General features: G+C 34.9%; 1 protein-coding gene across 3 annotated transcripts in view; it reads left to right on the top strand.

Annotated features, from left to right (window-relative positions):
• LOC150101017 (uncharacterized) overlaps positions 1–22,445 on the top strand; it is a 68,037-nt gene that overhangs the window by 30,267 nt on the left and 15,325 nt on the right. Inside the window, exon 1 of one of the 3 annotated variants that reach the window (XM_090401570.1) lies at positions 16,896–17,370. The exons of the other annotated variants lie outside the window; for them this stretch is intronic. The gene's annotated coding sequence lies outside the window, so the exon portion shown is untranslated. Of the gene's footprint in view, positions 1–16,895; positions 17,371–22,445 lie in introns of those variants that run through there. 3 annotated transcript variants of the gene reach the window in all.

Genomic DNA, 22,445 nt, shown 5'->3' with positions numbered 1-22,445 from the left:
TGCAAAACTGGGATGAACTCTTTAGCATTAGTAAGTTTAAAGGAAATGAGACAAACAAGGTTTGGACTCTGCATTAGCAATTTCTTATTAGAAACTTCTTTTGCCAGCACAAATGAATAGTTATTTATTGTTATTTCAAATGAATATTAGCTCTGTAGTATACTTTGTTCATTTCTGTTACAAAGTTCCAAACATTTAAAACTTTAGCCTATAGTGTTATGTTTATGTGAGTGTAAATTCAACGGTGTCTAAATTCAATGGTGTTTAAGTGCGGTCCTTCTGTGATGCTAATGACACCAACATTCTAATTGAGATTATCAGTTCTGGTTTAAGAGTATATAGACGAAATGTTTACAGATAACTCAAATAATGTCAATAGGTAGCAGTAGACATTTTTCTAAAATAATTACAGGATATCACTTCTCCACATTTTTTTCCATTCCCGGCATTAATTTCACAGTAGGGATTTTTTCTTTTACATTTACTTTTTTCTTGTATTATGATGTTTTATGATCTGTGTTAATGATTCTGCTTAAATATTTCTTTGTCACCGATTTTTACACATATGGTCTTCATATAGATGTCATTATCTAGATCTTAAAAGTTCATTACTTTTTCCTAAAGAAATATTAACTTATTTTTTACAATAATTAAAGAGAATTGTGTTAAGGTATAAAGTTATGGTTTATATATCAACTTCTGAACAGAATAACTGAATAAACATTTCACTGTGGAAAACACATCAACAACACAAAACGTTTGTTTATTTAAGTTTACAAATGCATATTTTATTTTGCTGAAATATTATTTTCAAGTATATTCACAGAAAAAATTTAGTTTACACTCTTAATTTTTCGAATTAGTTCAATAAAGAAAATGTTCGTTACTCACTGTTTCTTGATTACATTACATTACATCAAAAGAGCTGACACATAAAAGAGTCTTAAGAACAGACACCATATGAAGTACAGCTCCATACATCTGATAAGGTGTTAGCCTGGATATGATACCTTGCCTCCCTAAACTTTCCATGTATTTTTTGTCACCATATATACACAAGCAGTCTTCGTTTAATGTTCGCAAATGTCCCAAAATGAAGAATCTTTTATATATTATATATACGGCTATTTTAGCCTGTTTCCGTTTAGGAGTGCCCCTTATTTTAAATACATTGGCTTTTTACTCAAAAAGTTTTAGGGCATTATAAGTGTATTTAAGAGGTAAATATATGCAGACTAATAGAGGAAGAAATTTTGCACATACCTTGTTTGGATGTTAGGATGTCTTCGTTCTCCATACTTCTGCTGTCAGGCCAATAAAGGGGGGAGTAAGGAAACTTGGAGGGTTGTTTGAGGCAAGGTGGGATGATTAAATTAGAAAACCCAGTTTTTTTTAAAAATAATATAATATATACAGGGTGTTCGGGATAAATTTGACAGTTTCGTAAGGAAAAAGAAAATCTTCTTTGTATCTATTAAATTTAATGAATTGACAAAAAAACATTACAGGCAGAGTTAATTACAATACTATCAACAAGATTTACTCAAAATAACCACCATTAGCATCGATCACAGCTTCAATTCTGCTTCGGAACCTCGAACAAGCTGATGCTACAGTCTCCCTGGGAAGGGCCGCAAAAACTGTTTTAATTTTATCCATTAACTGGGCTTTTGTATTACTGGAAGTGCGATTGGTGTCTTTTTCAACTGCGCCCCATACAAAATAATCCATGGGGTTAAGGTCTGGGGAGTTTGGAGGCCAAACATTTGGACTGGTGAAGTCGTAGAAATTTTCAGACAACCATTTTTGACTTTTCCCAGAGGTGTGGCAAGGGGCCGAATCCTGCTGCCATACATACGGCCTACCATTGCCTACCCTTGTTATCCAGGGCTTGACTACAGTCAGCAACTCCACGAACAAAGCCCGAATTCCAATGCCAGGGTTCTTCAACACCTGTTCCTGCAGATTTGCGAGGAATTCTGCTGTACGAACGCAATCAGATCGTCTGCTAGGGATCTTTCTTCTTGCTACATCCTCGTAGTCACCATTGCAAGTCTCTAGTTCATGCCTGATTGTTTTTACTGTATTCAGGGAGCATTGGGCAGCAGTCGTAATATCCTTATTTTGATGGCGGGCACGAATCATCATGATACAAGTTATTCTCTTCCATGATTCAGGTGGGTTCCAGCTATCCATCATTTCTGACATCTTGTATATGAATGAAGAAGGGTCCAAACTTTTAAATGAAGAGAAGTGTGTGTTAATACATGTAACTTACGGAAAAATATAATTAATTATAAATATGTCAAATTTATCCCGAACACTCTGTATATATATATATATATTATTATATTTAAGGGCGCTTCTTTAGGAAAAAGGAAGGGATTTATGGGAAACAGGGTTGGGGAGGCATTAACAGGGTGTGAACCATTTTGATTGTCTATCGACATCAGAACATTTCGGGAAAAATTACCAAAAAATAAACATTTTTCCCAAAATATTCCGATGACGATACACGATGGTAATGGCTCACACTCTGTTAACACTCTCCCTTGACCCTGTTTCCCATAAATCCCTTCCTTTTCCCAAAGAAGCGCCCTTAAATATAATAATATATATATATATATTATTTAAAAAAAAACGGGCTTTCTAATTTAATCTTCTCACCTGCCACAAACAACCCCCACATTTCCTACTCCCTTTATTGGCTTAACAGCAGAAGTATGGAGAACAAAGACATCCAAACAAGGTATGTGCAAAATTTCTTCTTCTACTAGTCTGCATATATTTACCTCTAAAATACACTTGTAATGCCCTAAAAAATTCTTGAGTAAAAAGCCAATGTATTTAAAATAAGGGACACTCCTAAACAGAAACAGGCTAAAATAGCCGTATATATAATAATTTTTTAAGAGGAGTAACATGAGAATTTTCCCAGGAACAATACCTAAAGAATCTTTATCAAACTGAATAGCCTTGAAAGTCTAATTTTACCATTGATGAATTTAGATGTCTAGAGATAATTTTTCCCATAATATCAATACATGGTAATTCAGTTTCAAAAAATAGTAAATGATTATCAATGTCATACATTTTTGCTGAAAATCTCTCAGCTTTTTCACAACTAATAAAGAAAACTTTACTTCCACCAGCTCCTGTATCATCGACCATTAGTTCCCCATCTTGGCATTTGAGAATATAACAGTCTCCGAGATCCAATTCGTAGTCTACCCTTCTTTGTAAGTAGGCGAGAGGATATCAGACCACTTCCTATATAACTTTTCTCAAGTGGTGCTGGATAACCACATCACAATGTACGTATCTTCTAAAATAATAATCGGTTTCCATCCTTTTAGAGCTATGTGAAGATTTTTGTCTCGTGCTATTTTCCTGAAGAAAGGAAATTTCAAAGACTTTTGTTGCTCACCCATTATTTTACTTTACTGGACACAAATACTGTTTAACCTGACTGTTTCTTCGAAAATGTAACATTCACACAGATGACTCATGGACACGTTTTCACATGCTGGTGGATATGATGTTGATTTGACATCATAGGGCGAAGCTTATATCTGTGGCTTGAATGGTTTTCTATATTATTTATCCTTATTATGTAAAGTATTTTTTCCAGCACAAATAAAGTAATTATTTATTGTTGTTTCAACTGAACATCAGTTCTGATACTATATTTTCATGTCAAGTCTTCTCCACTAAATATTCTGGCTATTAATTCAATATCTGATTCCTTATGCTTCCAAGCTACTTCTGTAGCTGAATTTTTTTTTCTAAAAAGTTGACACAGTTTCTTGAAATATTTGAAGGTTGGCATGAACAAATCAGACTAATAATTCACTGAGTGGATTTTCAAAAAAAGTCTTATTAGTTTGTGGCAAGAAATTTCACAAGATTTATATGCAAACTCACAAATTTCTTTCAGTGTTTTTTATTTTATTCTGTTGGTACATCTAATATAGGAAAAAAAATTGTCACTATTTTATTCATTTTGTACTTTATCCATTAAAAAAATCCACAATTATGTTATTTGCTAGCTCTTTCTCTTTTGTGCTACTTCTAAAATAGTAGGGTCTTAAAGTTTTGAAATAAGTTTTGACTGTCAGTCACATGATTTTAAACTTTTATCATGTACAACTGTGTGAAAAGAAAAGAAAATATATCTTCACTTTATTTTTGAAAACACCAGTATTAGAATTACTAATATTACTTGCTCAAACAGCATTTTTGATGTAAGAGCAACTGACTAGTTCTATCACTCATATGTCTGAAATTGTTGAAAGGGGGAAACGAATGTAGCATTAGGTGGTGGAGCATGACAGGGTAGTCGAGATGGTGATGGCATTCTTCTCTCCACCACCTAATTCTATATTTCCCACCCTCCCAACAATTTATACGAAGACCATATGTGTAAAAATCGGTGACAAAGAAATATTAAATAGAAATATTAAGCAGAATCATTAACACAGATCATAAAACATCATAATACAAGAAAAAAGTAAATGTAAAAGAAAAAATCACTACTGTGAAATTAAAGCCGGGAATGGAAAAAAATGGGGAGAACTGAAATCCTGTCATTAATTATTTTAGAAAAATGTCTACTGCTACCTATTGACATTATTTGAGTTATCTGTAAACATTTCGTCTATATACTCGAAAACCAGAACTGATAATCTCAATTAGAATGTTGGAGTCATTAGCATCACAGAAGGACCACACTTAAACATCAAAAGGGAGGATATGAGTCATGATTAGACACCGTTGAATTTACACTCAGATAAACATAACACTATAGGCTAAAGTTTTAAAAGTTTGGAACTTTGTAACAGAAATGAACAAAGTATACTACAGAGCTAATATTCATCTGAAATAACAATAAATAACTATTTATTTGTGCTGGCAAAAGACGTTTCTAATAAGAAATCGCTAATGCAGAGTCTAAACCTTGTTTGTCTCATTTCCTTTAAGCTTACTAATGCTAAAGAAAGTTCATCCCACAGTTTGCAAGCAAAAGCAGTTTCTGTATGCCAACGAAGGAGGCATAAAAAGTAAATTTTGAAAAGCATATTTTGAATTTTTAAAGTAAATTAGAGAAAAACAATCAATCAGATTAAATAAAAATATATAGAATCATATCAACACCCCGCACTTTGAAAAGCTGATGAATTGCTTGTTTGCCGTGATGATAAATATTTATTTGAACGTAAACATTTTATTTTACTTTATTGTTTTCATATTGTTTTCAAGATGGTACTCCTACTTTCAGACACTTGTTAAGTTTAAAGTCTTCATTTCTGTTTAGTTATGAATGCTAAAAAAAAAATCATGAGTTCAAATTACCAAGTCTTAGTGAAATCTGTCACAAAATTAACAGAAGTGGATAGCGGTGACTTTACTTTACTTCCAATCCATGTTTGTCTCATTTCCTTTCAGTCAACACAGCAAAAGAAAAATATGGGAGTCTAAAGTGTAATATTTGGAAGTTGTAACAGAGGAATTATATTGAAAATTATAATACCAGACCTAATATTCAGTTGAAATAAGAAGAAATAATTATTCATTTTTGTTTGAAAAAATATGTAACATAATAAATAAATTTAAAATATGACTACTGTGAAACTAATGTCGGGAACAGAAAAAAACTCTGCAAGATTTAAAGTAAAATAGAGAAAAACAACTAATTAAATTGAAAGAAAATATATTGAAGCAATATTAAAACCCTGCATGGAATTACGCGAATTTCGGGTTGCGAAAACTAAAACTTGAGAAATATTTGTAGGTAATTAAATGTAATTATTCTCTGTGAATATAGTTGTAAATAATATATCAGCAAATTAAAATATGCAATTGTAAACCTAAATGAACAATGTTTGGTGTTGGATGTTTTCCATATTTAAATTACACTACAGTGATATTTTTTATTCAGTTATTCTGTTTAGAAGTTGATATATATATCCATAATTTTTATACGTAATAATGGGTTAGGACTTTAAACTTAACAACAGTCCGAAAGTAGGGTTACCATATTTCTTGAACAATATACGACATCAATATCGGCCATAAAAATAAAAAAAAAATGTAAAGAAAAATGAAATGTTTACCTTCAAATAAATATATATTCACTTTAATTGTACCATGCATATTTTTTAACTTTCTCTAAAAAAAAAGTGTGTCATTTTATCAGTTCATAGAACTCCATGCAATTCATAACCGAATTCACTTATTTTATTTTCAGGTAAATCTTACAATAGTTCTATGCGAAATACAAATTTCTTTAGGAAATAAAGTTAGGTCTTCATTATAAAGAAATTTATAATGCTAAGTCATTTTCGTATTTTAACTGTACATTAGGTCTGATACTATTCATCATTCTTTTCATGTTAAATCCTCTGCTACAAGTTCCAATCAAGATATATCCATAATTATCTGAGAGGACAATAGTCAATTGTGTCTTATGGAAATGAGTCAAACACAGGATTGAATACATTTCATTCATTGCGTTTGCGCATACGTGATGGTAAACTGCTGTCTCTCTCCTGTGAAATCATTGTTAAACTTGTTTGTGAGGTTGTGTTAATTTCACACTGTGGTTAAATTAGATTTTCAAGACAAATGTATGGAGTTGTGCTTCCTATTATATCAAATATTAAGATTCTTTTGCTTGACCAGATATCTTGATGTACTGTAACCAAAAAAAAAAAAAAAAGAGCGAACCCAAAACCCTTTGGAATTTTTTCTTTCTTCAGGAAAATAGCAAAAGAAACAAATCTTGTGAAATATTTCTAGGTAATTACATTTAAAATTTTTCATTCTGAATATACCTGTAAATAATATTTCACTCAAATGAATTTGTATTTGTAAACCTAAATGAACAATTAAGGTGCCATTGATGTGTTCTCCATATTTAAGAATATTTATTCTGCTTAGAACTTGTAATAAAGATAACATTTTATTAGTTTTAGAAATGTGAACATGAAAGAAAAAAAAGTATGCGTGTTTGAGGGGTGTGGGGAACACCACTGATAGCCTGTAATTAATTGTTTTAGAAAATGTCTAACTACAACCTGTTGACAAGAAAAACGTGAAAAAAAAGCAGTAAAACTGAGATTCCAGTAATTAATTAATTTAGAAAATGTGAACATGAATGAAAATAATATGTGTGTGTGTGTGTGCACGTGTTGGATGGGGGGTGTAAGGGGAACCCCACTGATATCCAGTAATTAATTATTTTAGAAAATGTAATCACGAAAGAAAATGTGTTTGAGGGGGGGGCACACTACTGATATCCAATAGTTAATTATTTTAGAAAATGTAAACATGAAAGAAAAAAAATGTGTTGGTGTGTTTGAAGGGGTGAGGAGGACACCAGTGATATCCAGTAGCTAGTTATTTTATAAAATGTCTACTGGTATATTGACAAATATTTTTCCATAGTGAGCCAAAGATCCCAACACTTGACCAAATATTCTGTTAGAATTCCATTCTCTAATCATTACCCATAATTCCACATGCGAACAAAAACCCATCTCATGTCAATGACAAACACACCCGCATCCTAGAATTCCATGCTTTGACCATTACCCACAAGTCCACACTCGAACCAAACACACAAAATGATGTCACAGACAGATGTGTTTCCACAGCAAAATTCGAATGATTCCATACTCTATCTTATCTATAACCATTACCCAGAATTCTATCGCAAACCAAAACACACAATGTTACGTCCCTGACAGATGTTCCTTAGGGAAATTCCAAACATTCCATACTCATGACGTCACGAATCCTTATCTCTAACCATCACCCAGAATTCCATACGCGAACAATTACCCGGAATTCCATACGTGAACCAAAACACAATGTAATGTCACTGACAGATGTTCCCACAGGGAAATTCCAAGGATTTCATACTCTATCTTATCGCTAAACATCACCCACCCACAGTTCCATATGCAAACCAAAACACACAGTGTGACGTCACTGACACATGTGTCCCCCAATGAAATTCCATACTCTTGACGTCACTCATCGAATCACACACAATGACGTCACTGATCTTATCAGCCAATCACGGCACGAATCCTTATCTTATCTTGATCTGGTTCAGTGTGCCTACCATACTACTGACTTATCAAACAACCCTCGTATTCTCCTTTATGACACCAATTGTTCTTTCCACAAGCGTGATAAAGATGCTAGGATATTTTATCTCCTTGTCTTGTACCCCTTGTTTTCTGGAACCATCTTTCTGTTTCTCAAGCAGCCTCTAAATTTGTTTTATGTTTGAAAGGTGAATCTGTTATTTATTTATTTATATGGTGTCATTTCCCATACTGAAAACGACTGTTACAGGCAGTAGCACACTCTGGGTTTAATCTTGGGGGTAGGGAGAGTTGAGCAGACGATTTGAGAATGCACACCAGGCATCGCATACGACCTATGACTGAGCACCTGCAATGATCGCTAATTCATAAGTAGTATAGAAATAAAAGACACGACACAATATAAATTTAAAAAAAATGAAGTTTTAATTAGAAGATTTTTGGAAAATTTTCTAGTGTTTTTTCCTATTTCTTTGGGGGACAGAGCATCTTGGCTCCCCCCACTCCACCTCTAGGCGCCACTGGTTGCAGGCAATTCAGACCTCTAAATGAAAAGGAATGATGAAATAGAAAGCAGAAATATTTTTTTAGAGTTAAAGGCAATTTTCCAACAGTATTCGGTGTTTCCAGAGGGTCAACCTCCCACGTACTAACCAAACTCAGTGCTGCTTAACTTCGCTGATCAGAGGAGAACCAGTGCATTCAGCGCAAATTCAAGAATACAAGACAAAATGTGGAAGTACAATGCATTTGTACTTTTATGTTCATAAAACTTTCACATGAACTGTTTACAAAAACTTTTATGGATGCTGTTTTTTTTTCCTTTAGAATAGCCTTGCACGCACACACAAACATCAGTAAAATGCTATAATTCATGCAATTACAAATTGAGAAATTAGTTAACTGTTCTTCCAGATAACTTTTTATTTTTATTTTGAAGCCTTCGAAAATACATGAGGCTGGAGAAAACTTACTACTTGTGCATTGTATCAAGCATGCACTCACTCATACACAGAATAACATGGAATTCACATTATGAATTACAGTTACATTTATGGGATTGCAAACACTTCACAAAATTTCAAATACAAACGTTACATTATTATTATTATTATTATTATTACGTGACACCTCCAAGAAATCCAAAGACTCATCGAGGGAGCGCCCCTACTTTAAAATTCTCCGTCTCCACCAACTACAGTGAACAACATCATTTACACCAACGCCATCTACTGCCCATAACCACTAGAATTTTCACAGACAATCACAAACATCCATGTCCACGGTGGAATTCGAAGCCGCAGCCTTTTTTTGGCTTGAGAGCAGATACAATAACTACTCAGCCAACCAGGCCGTCTATTAATTCATAGATGTTATGGAAAAAATGGATGGATAAATGAATTTTCTAATAAGACCATTGCTGACATATAGTGAAATTCAGCCTGGCCAGAGGATTAAATCCATCTAGTAAGTGCATGATTCTTTCGAGCATAGTGCAAAAATATATTAAAATTACTATGCATCTGTAACTGAGTAACATAAAAAATGCTTATAAAATCATCATCATCAATACATGTATATATATAGAAATAACTGTACTGTTCTTCACATTATTTATGCCTTTATAAATGCAAATTCTCACTGTTTCTTTAAGTTTTTTTTATTATTATTGTTCCGGGCAACTTCAAGGAGTCGACAGACTCATCGAGAGAGGCCCTAACATCATGTCAAGAACAACTATTCGACATTGACACAGTATCTATCATACCTTGCCTTGAATATCGAAAATTCGATATTGAATATCGAATCTTGACAACTATTCGACATTGACACAGTATCTATCATACCTTGCCTTGAACTCATTCACAGTCGTAGCACCCACAACAGACTCTGGAAGCGTATTCCACTCATTCACCACTCTCCAAGTAAAAAACCTAGCTCTAACACCCTTGTCAACCACGCTCTTGCCCAGCTTCCATGCATGGCCCCTAGTCCTCCCACTACCAGTCATATTTTCAAAAATATCTTCTGGATCTATCTTGTAGAAATCCTTCAGTAATTTGAATGTCTCAATCATATCACCCCTCCTTCGCCCTTTGCCTAACGTCCAATCTCTGCTACCCACAAATCTTCAACCTATTCTCATAAAGTTCATTCCACAGACCTGCTATCATCTTGGTCACTCGTCTCTGGATCCTCTCCACTTCCTCCTCATCATGAAGAAATCCTGGTGCCCATAACTGGGCACAGTAGTCCAGATGGGGTCTTACCAAGGCTCGATACAGAGGAACAACAACTTGTTTGTCTCTGCATGTTAAAGTATTTTTCAGAAGCCAAGTGATTTGATGAGCTGATTTAGTCACTTTTGCAATGTGCCCCCTAAACTTTAATTCCCTATCCACCAACACTCCCAAATCCTTGGCCTCATCAATCTCCTGGAGTATGGTTCCACCAATGTGATATACTGCTGCTATTCTTTTAACCCAAAGTGCATAACCTTACACTTTGCCACATTAAACTGACATCCATTTTTCCTAGCCCAGTCCTCCAAACTATCCAAATCATCCTGTAACATTCTGACATCCTGTGCACTCACAATTGCTCTACCCAACTTTGCATCATCAGCAAACAAGTGAACACTTCCTCTCAGATCCGTTCCTATATCATTGATGAACAAATTGAAAAGCAGTGGTCCAAGAACAGAGCCCTGCGGCACACCACTAGTCACAAGCCGTCTTTTAGACTCCACTCCTGCATAAACCACTCTCTGGTATCTCTCCTTCAACCACCCTCCTGTCCATCTCACCAACCCTATATCTATCCCCATCTGCTCCAGTTTACTGATTAAGGTTCCATGTGGTATCCTGTCAAAGGCCTTGGCAAGGTCCAGTAGTATCACTGTAAACCCATTACCCCTATGCAGTTCAGCCGTCACTGTGTTATAGAACGTGAGCAAGTTACTGAGGCAGGATCTACCCTGCTCAAAACCATGTTGTCCCCCATACAATATCCCATTTTCATCTATCCAATCCTGTATTCTTTTCCTAACTAATTTCTCTAAGACCTTGACAATGATTCCTGACATGCTAACGGTCGGTAATTTACAACAGCATTCTTGTAACCACCTTTATGCAGTGGAACTATTTTCCCGTCTTTCCACCCCCTCGGGACTAACCCATACCCGAGACTCAAATTAAACAAAATGGTTAAGGGTACTGACAATTCTTTAGCTGCTTCTCGTATGACACGAGCTGGTATACCATCCAATCCCACGGATGTATTGACATTGAGGTTATGCAATAGACTACTCACCTCCACTTCATTCACCACAATTCCCGTATAATCTACTGGTTTATTCGTTTCTGCAATGTGTTCACTCAGTAACTCAACTATATCAACTGATTCAGTTACCTCCCTACCATCGGCATTCTTTAAAATCATTCTGCCATGTACATTTTAACTTTTATTTGCTACATATCTAAAAAACTGTTTAGGATTGTCTTTAGCCTGCATGGCCAATGTTCTTTCGTAATCCTTTTTTGCTTTTCTTATCACACTCGTTACCCGTCTGGCTTGCGCTTTATACCGTTCATGTGCCTGTCCGTCACCTGTCTCCTTAAATTCCCTCCATAATTGTTTCTTTTGTTGCAGCTCAAGCTTAATGGTGTTATTCATCCATTTAACCCCTACTTGATTTATTATTCGGACTCTTGGTATATGTCAGCCATTGCTTCATGCAAACACTTCTTAACTGCCTCTCATGCACTATCAACTTCTAGTCCTTGCAGTTGTACATGCCATGGTACTGAACCAGTCAAATTCCTAAGCTTGTCATACTTTCCAGCCCGATAATTCCACATGTACCCAGTCTTAATTGAAAATTCCACACCTTTAGCCACCTCCCAAGTCAATACCCTATGATCACTCACCAATTGGTGGTAATGTGGTCATATTTGTTACAGCCAAACCCTCAGATGTAATTACTAGGTCAAGCACTCTCTGACCCCTAGTATTTTCCATTACATGCTGTCGCAAATAGTTATCCCTTAATAACTGCATAAAATCCAATTCCTTCATCCCGTGTGTCCTCTCCTCACTCCAATCAATGCGACCATAGTTGAAATATCCCATAATAATTACCCTCTTTCCACTCATTTCTTCTATTTGCTTGTGCATACTGTCCACCATCTTTTCCATCACCTGGTCTATAGCAGCACCCAATCGTATATTTAGTTCTGCTAGCCACATTCTCACACCAAATGGCCTCAAATGTGCTCTTTTCTCTATCCTGCAATTCAACTTCTATTCCTCCTTGGCTGTAGCACATCAGCTATCAACAACAATACTCCTCCCCCCATTTTATTCTCTCTGTCATTCCTGAACACACTATACCCATCACATTCAATCCCACTAGCTATATCATCTACAGTCAGCCATGATTCACTAATACCAATAACCTGTGGTCTGGAAGTGCTACCCATGGCCAAAAACTCTTCCTTCTTGTTCCTAATACTCCTAGCATTAGTGTACATGAATTTAAGACCCTCATTAACCCCAACCCTACCTTAATGCCTTATATTAACTATCCCACTCTGATTTGTTGTCCTTATTCGTTCGGGCATATTATATTCATTGATACATTCAACTGCCTCCCTAAGGACTGTATATCTACCTCCCCCCCTCTTAATAAATCTAGTTTCCCTGAATTTGCACATCCACTACATTCAGCAACACTTTCTCAAGTCTCCTTACACTGTAACCATTTAAATACAAGCCATCCATCTTATATAGATCCTTTCGCCCATCGAACTCATTCCACACATCCACAAATTCCACACCACTCGTTACATAACCCACGCATAAAGGCATTCGCAATTATGGCCCTCCTTTTAAACATTTCGCTGTCATGCCGTGGCAAAAGACTAATCATTCTAACTCTCTCACTCTTTTCTTTTGCTACCTCAAACAATTCATTCAGGTCTTCTATCATTTCCATTTTATCACCTTTCAAATCATTCGTACCTGCCACAACAATCATTTCTTTCACCCTTTCCTTTTACTCTCTAATAGACTCAGTTACATCCTTTTTGGTCGCACCAGGTTGGTACAATTTTGTCAAATCCTCTACTAACACACCTCGTACTAACGAGTCTCCATACAGCACTCTGTTCATGTTAACACTCATACGCCTATTTTTCCTGTCATACTTTTTATTATTGGCTGGTTCATTCAGTCGACTTTTGCTCATACGCTCTAGCTGCTGTTTTACCATTTGTATCGCACCATTCAACAACGCGATCTCACTCTTTGCATCTATCTCATCTTTTTTATTCTCTGTAAAACCATTAATACTATCATTCACACTCTCACAATTCTCCGGTACAACCTCGCCGTTTCTTGTCATATCCCTATTTTCTTCATTCTGAAGTCTGACAAAAATATCACACTCACGATCCGAAATACACTTCAATTCCTCATTCTTCCTACATTTTCTACACACATTCACTTCTTTATTATCATCTAACCACACTCTGCAAAGTCTAGAAAACAGAAATCCAAAAGAGACATGGTCAGGATGGCCACCAGAATAGCGTTGGGAATGGCAGAATATTCCATTTATCATTTCTCAGTATTCCTCTTTATTATCTACTAAAATGATGGGAACATTGCAAAAAAAATACAAATATTTTTCAGGAATATTCAAAACTATCTTGGCTATCAGTACTAAAGCACATGAGTGTGACATCTTATCTGCATCAGGATAGTACAGTGGTCGAAGACGATCATAGTCTTCTTGATGAGTCGTATCCCGTAAAAGCCGATTCTACCTGCTTTCCATCAACTTCAATGCCAGCAACATAATTTTCAAGAACATTTGGAACGTAAACTTCAGGAAATCGGTCCTTACTAAAAGCTATCAAAAGGCAAGTTTTACCACATATTCCATCCCCTACAATAACTAGTTTTTTTCTTTAATGCAACCATGGGTGTGTTAGTGGATAGAGAGTTAAAGGTTAGAGGGCATGTTGCAAAAGTGGCTAAAGAAGCTCATCGGATTACTTAGTTACTGAAGATACCCTGACGAGGAGAAACAAGCAGGGTATTATACCTCTTTATAGAGCCTTGGTGAGGTCTCATCTTGAATATTTTGGGCTCATTTGGGCACCGAGGTTTCTTGTGAATGAGGAGGTGGAGAGGATCTAGAGGTGAGTGACCAAGATGTTACCAGGTCTATGAAAGGAACCTTATGAGGACAAGTTGAAGATTTGTGTGTTACAGTGAAATTGGTTGACAGGTGAAAACAGGATGATACGATTAAGACATACAAATTACTGAAGGATGTTTACAAGATTAATAGAGAGGAAATTTTTCAGAAAAAGTTTGGCGGTGGGAGAACTAGAAGCCATCCCTGGAAACTGACTACGAGTGTGGTTAGCAGTGGAGTCAGGGGTAGATTTTTTGCTTGGAGAATGGTAAATGAATGGAACTGGTTGCCAGAGTCTGTTCTAGGTGCCATGACTGAATGAGTTAAGACCTAAATATGATAGAGTCTGCGTAAATGTTGGACAGTTCGTGGCATGATGTTTAGGGCCTATCTCAATCATTCTAAGGACTCCATGGAGTAGTCCATCATAAATAAATATTCTAATATATAAATAGTATTTGTATAAATAGTATACATTACTCAAAAATTATACTATTTTTTCCACTTTTATCTTTTCGCATCACTCTGTTGAAAGAGCTTATATGATTACATCATCATTATGAAAATAATGAATTGATGCACTGAGGAGTGAATGTAATGGCATTGACCATATGGCTGCTCACCCTAAAACGAGAAACCGGAAAGAACGATAATTGATCGGTCTTAACTAGAATAGACTACACCATATGTTCAGGTTTTTGGAACCAATTTACTAATTTACATTTATTGTCTTTATGTCAGTTCAGCACATAAACTGTATGTAAAAGTGGATTTGGTGCTGATTACCTGAAATGCAGAAATGAGTGAGTATTGTTTCAAAGAGTAGATTTAGCTCTGTCTTTACTACTTGCATTTTCATTAAAACAACAGTTTCCTTGAAAGCATCATTCTCCATCACAGTAAACAAATTATAAGTACAGTGTGTGAATTTGCTCACTGAAATTTGCTTTTACATATGGTTACACTACAGTCTGCTATTCCAGGTTCGATGTTTGCAAAATGCGAAAATGAAGTTACCGAATGGCAGCAAGAGAACATAGAACTCAGTGTTTAAGAAGATTTAATAGTAGGATGAATGCGACTTTCATTTGTGGGAAATTTTCTTTATACTGATTGTAATAAAAATTTTCTAATACGATTCAGTGACATTCCTCGACAAATTTGGAGTATTCTGTCGTTATTAATGTTTGGATGAAAAAAATATTTGTATATAAAATTTAAAAACTTCTAATGCCATTTTATTTCACAAATAGAGTAGGCAAACCTATTTTATCTTTATGTTTGAAAACAGTATGTGTTCTGCAGTCTATTTTTCGGGAACCAAAGATTGGCCAACTCCAGATTCGGATTTGAAGTAAATTCTCTTTGGAACGAATGATTTGAAGGGAGTGCAGTTTGTTATGAGGGAGGACATGAACGAGTTACTGAAAGTTGCAAAAGAAAACAGTGAGAGGTTAAAATAGCAAGTCTGTTGCTGTATATAACAATATTTGACGTCCGTAGACGCCGCATGGTCACTCCCGTACCTCACAGGGTTTTGGCAGTGAAGTCTTCTGCATGAATAAGTGGCAGGGTCGCAGATTCCTTTTCCACACAGAGTTTTCAAGACAGTTACAAACATCCATGCCTATGGCAGGATTTGAACCTAGAGAACGAATACGCTAACCACTCGCCCCACCGGGTCGGCCTTAAATTAAAAAAAAAAAAGCTCGAAAACTTTCTCTTGTTGACGACTAGCATGGAAATGATCTGCTGATTTACTGTTTTGGATATTATTACAAGAACGTACATGAACCTCTATTTCCTTTATTGAATTTTTAGCTGATATTTATTTCAGCATTTCACAATGTTTCTTCCTCTTCCCCTCTCTGATGATCAGTTGATTTTTATCAACAGGTATCACTGGTTTTGGATAGAGGAGGAGGGAATTTGCCAAAGCTGAACAAATAATAAAAAAGAAAGTGTATGTTTTTTGTATTAATTGATGATTCCAGTCGGACTGGTGAATTCTTAAGGGAAGGAGGGAACACTCACCCAATATCCAAGAAAGTGGAAAGCAACAAAAAAATACACTTGAATAACAAAAAAGAAATCTAACAATATGCTTTATTAATATTATAATTAAAATTGAAATTAAGATTAATAGCTAACCGTTATTCTTTTATTCCAAAACAAGTTTCACTGGTAATTGAGAGCTTAGTATTGCACTACTTCAAAGACACGAACTTCATCTAAAAAGTGAACATATTTGCCTGTTTAGAAAAGGTCAGTGAAACTCAATCAAAAATAAAAGACAGATATACGCACTTCTTTTGGGAAAGAATTTGCCTATATCTATCACCAAAAAGACTCTTGATTTCGGGGGTAATTAAAGTTAAAAAGACCGTCATTTCTTAAGCTATCGCCTTTAAAGTTTTAAACCTTTTTTAATAAAACTTTGTTTTGCGTAATTAATATATCTCTAATTTATGGCTAGTGAAGCTGTTTTAGTGACAAGCCAGTTTTGCTTATTTAGTAAAGAGGGCGCCATATATGTATATTAAACAGATCTGCTTTCTGTTTTCGAAGTTTTGCCGTCCAAGCGATTGTGATATGTTGTCGCCTTGTTGGTTTTGTTCTTTGGGGACGAATAACAGAATTATTACATACTGTATTAAGATGAGACCACATTTTTTATCAAAAATGGTGTATATCTTCTCAGTATTTTAACTTATGTTAGAAGTATAAGTAAAGAGGGCGCGCTCTGTGTCGAACAAATCTGACCTGTTTTCGAATTTTTGGCGATATATATAAATGATCAACTTGTTATGTGTTAATAATTGTGACATTTATTGTTTATCCAAGAGGAGGATAAAATAAGCCGTTTCAAGCTCGAACGTCATGTATCTTTGGGATTTTATATTACTCTATGCAATTTTTAGTTTGTTTGTAGTTATATCCTTTGGCAACCATAAGTTTTCTCATACCTATCAAACTACCCGAAACCAAAGTTACTGTGCACAGCTCTTAAGGGTTGGGCGGTTTGAATTGAAATGTTATTAACTTCGAAACGTAAGTATTATTTTAAACATAAAACTAGCCATTTACTTTTACAAGTTACAGGTTCTCTGCGTAAATGTAATAATTACATTTACGTAGAGAACCTAAAATTAAGACTTCATTCAGCTTCTTTGTGGACTTTGCAGGATGTGAACATTTTGAAATTTCTAGGGGATGATTCAGTCTGCACTGTACATTTATAGTACATACAGTGTTGAAGTAAATATGATAGCACAATGTTTTCAGAGGAGCCAAAAATTGCACACATGGGAAATGGTATTCTAAACACCATTCGCCCTTCAAGGCATACTTTTGCGATATTATTTATTTTTCATGTGGCTCCCACCCACGAAAGACTTATTTGTAAACATATAGTACATTTGTATCATTGGTGAATCAAAGATTTTTTTCTATTGTTATTAATTATATTGTATTTTCATTACTTAAATTAAGGGGATATTAAATCCCACATAGTTTTAAAACCGAATAAGAAACTCAAAGATTGGAATCAGAGTTTCTTGATTCCAATCTTTGAGGTTCTTATTCGGTTTTAAAACTATGTGGGATTTAATACCCCCTTAATTTAAGTAATGTTTTCATTGCCGAAATGAAGCTTATTAGCTCTTTATATTTTATATTTAAGTAATTGTATTTCCATTTGTTTTGTTTTTACATAGGCCAGAAACCATGCTCATTGAATGTTTTCAAGCTACTTCAGGGCTCTAATAAGTGGGGCCGTGGTCTCAGACGAGCGATAAAATTCATATCCAACCTAAAGACGATCACAAACATTCACATCCACGTGGGGTTCAAATTTGCAGTGTGTGTGTGTGTGTGTGTGTGTGTGTGTGTTGATTAGAGAGTTGATACACAAATCACTTAGCCAACCAGGCCAGCAGCGAATCATTCATTTTGATTAGAACATTTCTAAACAGTTCTAAGTATGACAGAGAACACTCAGGGTGAAGTGCTTGATCTGGCTATTAATACCAGATCAGATCACCAATTAACTATAAATATTTTAATATTAATGAATTAAGCAGTGCTGAAAATCATGAAAAATGGGAAAGACGACAGAAGACTTGAAGTCACAACAGCCATTCAACATTTTAATTTAGTGTCAAAAAAAAAAAAGGAATATAATATTATATTAGCTAATAAGACCTCTAGAAAATTCAGATAAGAATTAAGCTGTCTCATCTTTGATTTCTATTAATGAATGCAATATCAGCTCTATAAATAAATCCAGCATTTTTCCATGACTCCCTTACCTGTTCAGTTTAATAATAGATTATGTTCTTCCATGAGGATGAACATGTAATCCTTCTTCCGACAAAGACTTTCTTTCCCTTTTGGCAGCTTATTTACATCACTAAAAACTATGTTTTGAAAGTTAATTATTAAAAAAAAAAATATATATATATATATATATATATATAAATCAGAAGGAAATATAGTTATCAGTCAGGAAGAAATACCTGAACATGTTAATGAATGGCATTATCTGGTTTCTCAGCTTAAATAATATAATTGCTAGAAGAAAAATCGTTTCTTTTTTTCACATCATAAAAAAATTGGCAATTGAAACGGAGCACACACCTAGAATATCTCAACTGTGATGGTAGCGAGAATAATTAACAACTTTATGCTTTCAGAATAGTCACACCCAACATTGTAGTTGGTCTCAAAGGTGCTTTATTTGAAGTCAGAAATCTCTGCAGAATGATACTTTTTAAGTCTCAGTAGTCAAGGGTTGATGGTCTCAAACTAGAACCTTTAACAACAAAAATCATGTTAAAGATTTCCACAACCATTCGTACACCAGTGAGATACAAACCAACAGTCTGATAGTTGGAGAGCAGAGGCACTATCCACTCAGCCAACCAGGCTTGTATATAAAAAGAAACAGTTCCATATTGTTACTCTTGCTACCATAATTCTCAGTAGGGATGATGCCTATTGGCATTAGGCATCTGCAACACTTAGCCATTCAGTTGTCAGTGGTCATCTCGTCTGTGCTGAATGCACAGTTCTCATCTGATCAATTAAGCATCATTGTTCTCAGTCAATAGTTAAGTAGATTGATTACCCTGTCACTTTCCTGACATCTTTTTGATCTCTTGACTTTTGGCTTCATGGCGCTTCCTGTTTTTTTTGGCAAGGGACATTTCTGCGGTTGGTAACATCAGTTACAGTTGCATTTTTGATGTAGTCTTTTACTATTGTCATGTAGCCAGTCCCATATGGAATTGGTATGGTGTGTCCTCCTTGAAAGTATTATTTTTCATCTACTAAGCATGCAAAATGGCCAGAAGACTATGTGTAATTAAGAGACATAGTATGCTCTCCTCATAGCCTTAGTTGCTTCAGCTAGTCCCTAATAATAATAACCACTATCACCACCTGAATCACATACTACCAGTGTTATCTTGTTATTCAGCCTGATTGGCTGAGTGGTTAGCATATCTGCTCTCCAGTCAAGAGGCTGCAGGTTCAAATCCTGCCAAGGGCATAGATGTTCGTGATTGTCTGACTAATCAGTTACCATATGTACGCTGTGATGTGTCCTGGGGCCGTATGACTTTGATGTCTTTGCATCATAAAAATCAAATAAAAAAAAAATTACCCTGTGATAATTCTATTTTTAGAGTCTATAAGGTCTCCACATTTGCTTTTAAAGTATACAGATGGACAGTTGACTGTTGGATTATATAGGCCACATATGATAACAGGAATATAGATATGTTTAACTCAAAAGAGGAAGTATTCCAGTACTTACTTACTTTAATAATACTGCAATACTTATCTCAAAACTCATGTGTATGTACATATGTGGAAACATACATGCTTTCACATATGTATATGCCTTTATACATATATATAATAATACATATACAAACATGTATACCTCTAAAGAATTATGGAACCATAGCACTGATTCCTCATGCTAATCAAGTCTTACTTAAGATCATTGAGAAAAGACTGGAACCATTCACAAAAAGAGAAATGCCAGACGAACAGGCAGGATTTCGAAAAGGCAGAGGAACAAGATATCAGATCACCAATGTGAGATGAATAATAGAAAGAGCACAGGAATATTAAAAGAATGTCTACTTTTGTTTCCTTGACTAAAGTAAGGCTTTTGACTCTGTATATTATGTGAAACTGGAATGTGTTAAGAACAGAAGTACCAGTGCATATCATTTTCCTTCTGTGGAATCGTTATCGTGAACAAGAAGCTACTGTCCGAACAGATCTTGGAGAAACTGAGTATTTCACAATAGGTAAAGGGGTGCGACAAGAATGTATTTTAAGAATGGCAGGGCTCAAGGAATCTTCAATTGGAAATAAAATTGGTGGAAGAAATATTAATAATTTGAGATATGCAGATTAATGACACCACCTTGCTAGTAGAATGTTGTGTATGTGTTTCTGTGTAAGTCTATATATGTATGTGTATACACCCATTTCTGTGTATGTCTACATATATGTACACGTTTGCTTGTAGTTGTATACAATGTTGTCTATATGTATGTCCTTTTACTCTGTACACGCATGCATTTACTTGTACGTTTTCCTTTTGTGTACTTAAACATTTGTATATTTTACTTTTTTGTGCATATCTACCTTTTTATACACATTTCCTTTTTTGGTGCATGTTTGTTTCTCTTTTTGTAAAAGAGAAACAAATAAGAGAAAAGAAAACCAAAAAAGAGAAACACAAACATGTGCAAATGTACATGCACTAAAAGAGGTGCATGTACATTTGCACCTGTATTTTTGTACATGTTTGTGTTATTCTTTTTTCTACACACATCATATACCTTCCTTTCTCTTTTTAATATGTGTATGTTTGTGAACATTTGTTTCCATTTTGCAATTATATATTTTTCTGTATGTAAATTTCCGTACATCAGTGTACATTTATAGACATCTGTTTGTTCATCTTTGTACTTACATTTTTATGATCTTTTGACATTTATAGACACTTTGTTGCTGTTTCTGCAATACACATTTGTGTTTTTCTGCAGACATGCCCATGCACATTTAAGTATGTGTATACATGTTTGTGCAGACTTTGTATTTCTGTACATGTTTGTACATACTTGTTTATATTGGAAGAGCAATGGTACATTGCACCCTTCAATTGGAAAATTCCTAAGTTCTTTTCTTGTGATGGGAGTAATCTTTATATGGGCTTTTTCAACTGAAGGTGAGTTAGCCAATCTCATATGGAGATAGCAGGGGTTTTTCTCGGAAAAATTCTGTCTCCTTTTCCAGTAGAAATAACAGATCCAGCATCATTAAAACAGATGAATTTTTAATTAGCGTTTCCTCGAACATTCCTATAGAACATCAATCGCAATACAGTAATCCCTTGTTTAGTGTCATTTTTTTTTCGAAACTCAAATTCGATTAGTGTGCCTATATACGTCTTAAAAATGATGCAGATTTTAAAAATTTTCTATCTCTACATTTTTATGGCTATTTTAAAAAATCATTTGCTAGAATGAAATAATTTAGTTACCTATTTAAAACATTTTACAGGGATATTTTTAATGGCCTACTACACTACTTCCATGTACACTATGTATACTATGTTCCAAAATTTACCGCCAATATTTATGTTGTCTGCTATAGTACGCCCACAGATTCGAGACCCTTCGACACTTCTGCACATTTTACAAAAAGGAGAATCCATTCTGATAATAGGGTAATCAATCTGTCTTCTGGGATGAGTTGTTTATTATTACACGTCAGAAAATTAACTTCTCTTTTATGATCATTGTAGTTTTTAAAGTGGTAACTATTTTGCTTGTATAACAGTTGAGAAATTTTATCAATAAAGCACGTGATTTCACGTCTTGGAGACCAATTCGTATGTTCTTCATTTCTTTCTCCCCTTCAGCATGAATAGACTATTCTTGGCACCAAGACAAGCGAAGCTGTACAAAAGTGTAGGCGTACTATAATTACATAGCGTTTGATGGTCATATCTTGTGCCTCCTTTGCAATGTTATATGACTATGTTTTCCTTACTTTTTTTTTATTTTAAAGTATTTTCTCAAGCTTTAATCATGAGTAAA

This window comes from Typopeltis vanoorti, chromosome 12 (genome assembly GCF_054136105.1).
Source record: "Typopeltis vanoorti isolate ZY-2024b chromosome 12, IOZ_Tvanoo_1.0, whole genome shotgun sequence".
NCBI lineage: Eukaryota > Metazoa > Arthropoda > Arachnida > Uropygi > Thelyphonidae > Typopeltis > Typopeltis vanoorti.
The sequence above is the reverse complement of the archived record's forward strand: the minus strand, read 5'-3'. Positions and strand labels throughout refer to the sequence as shown.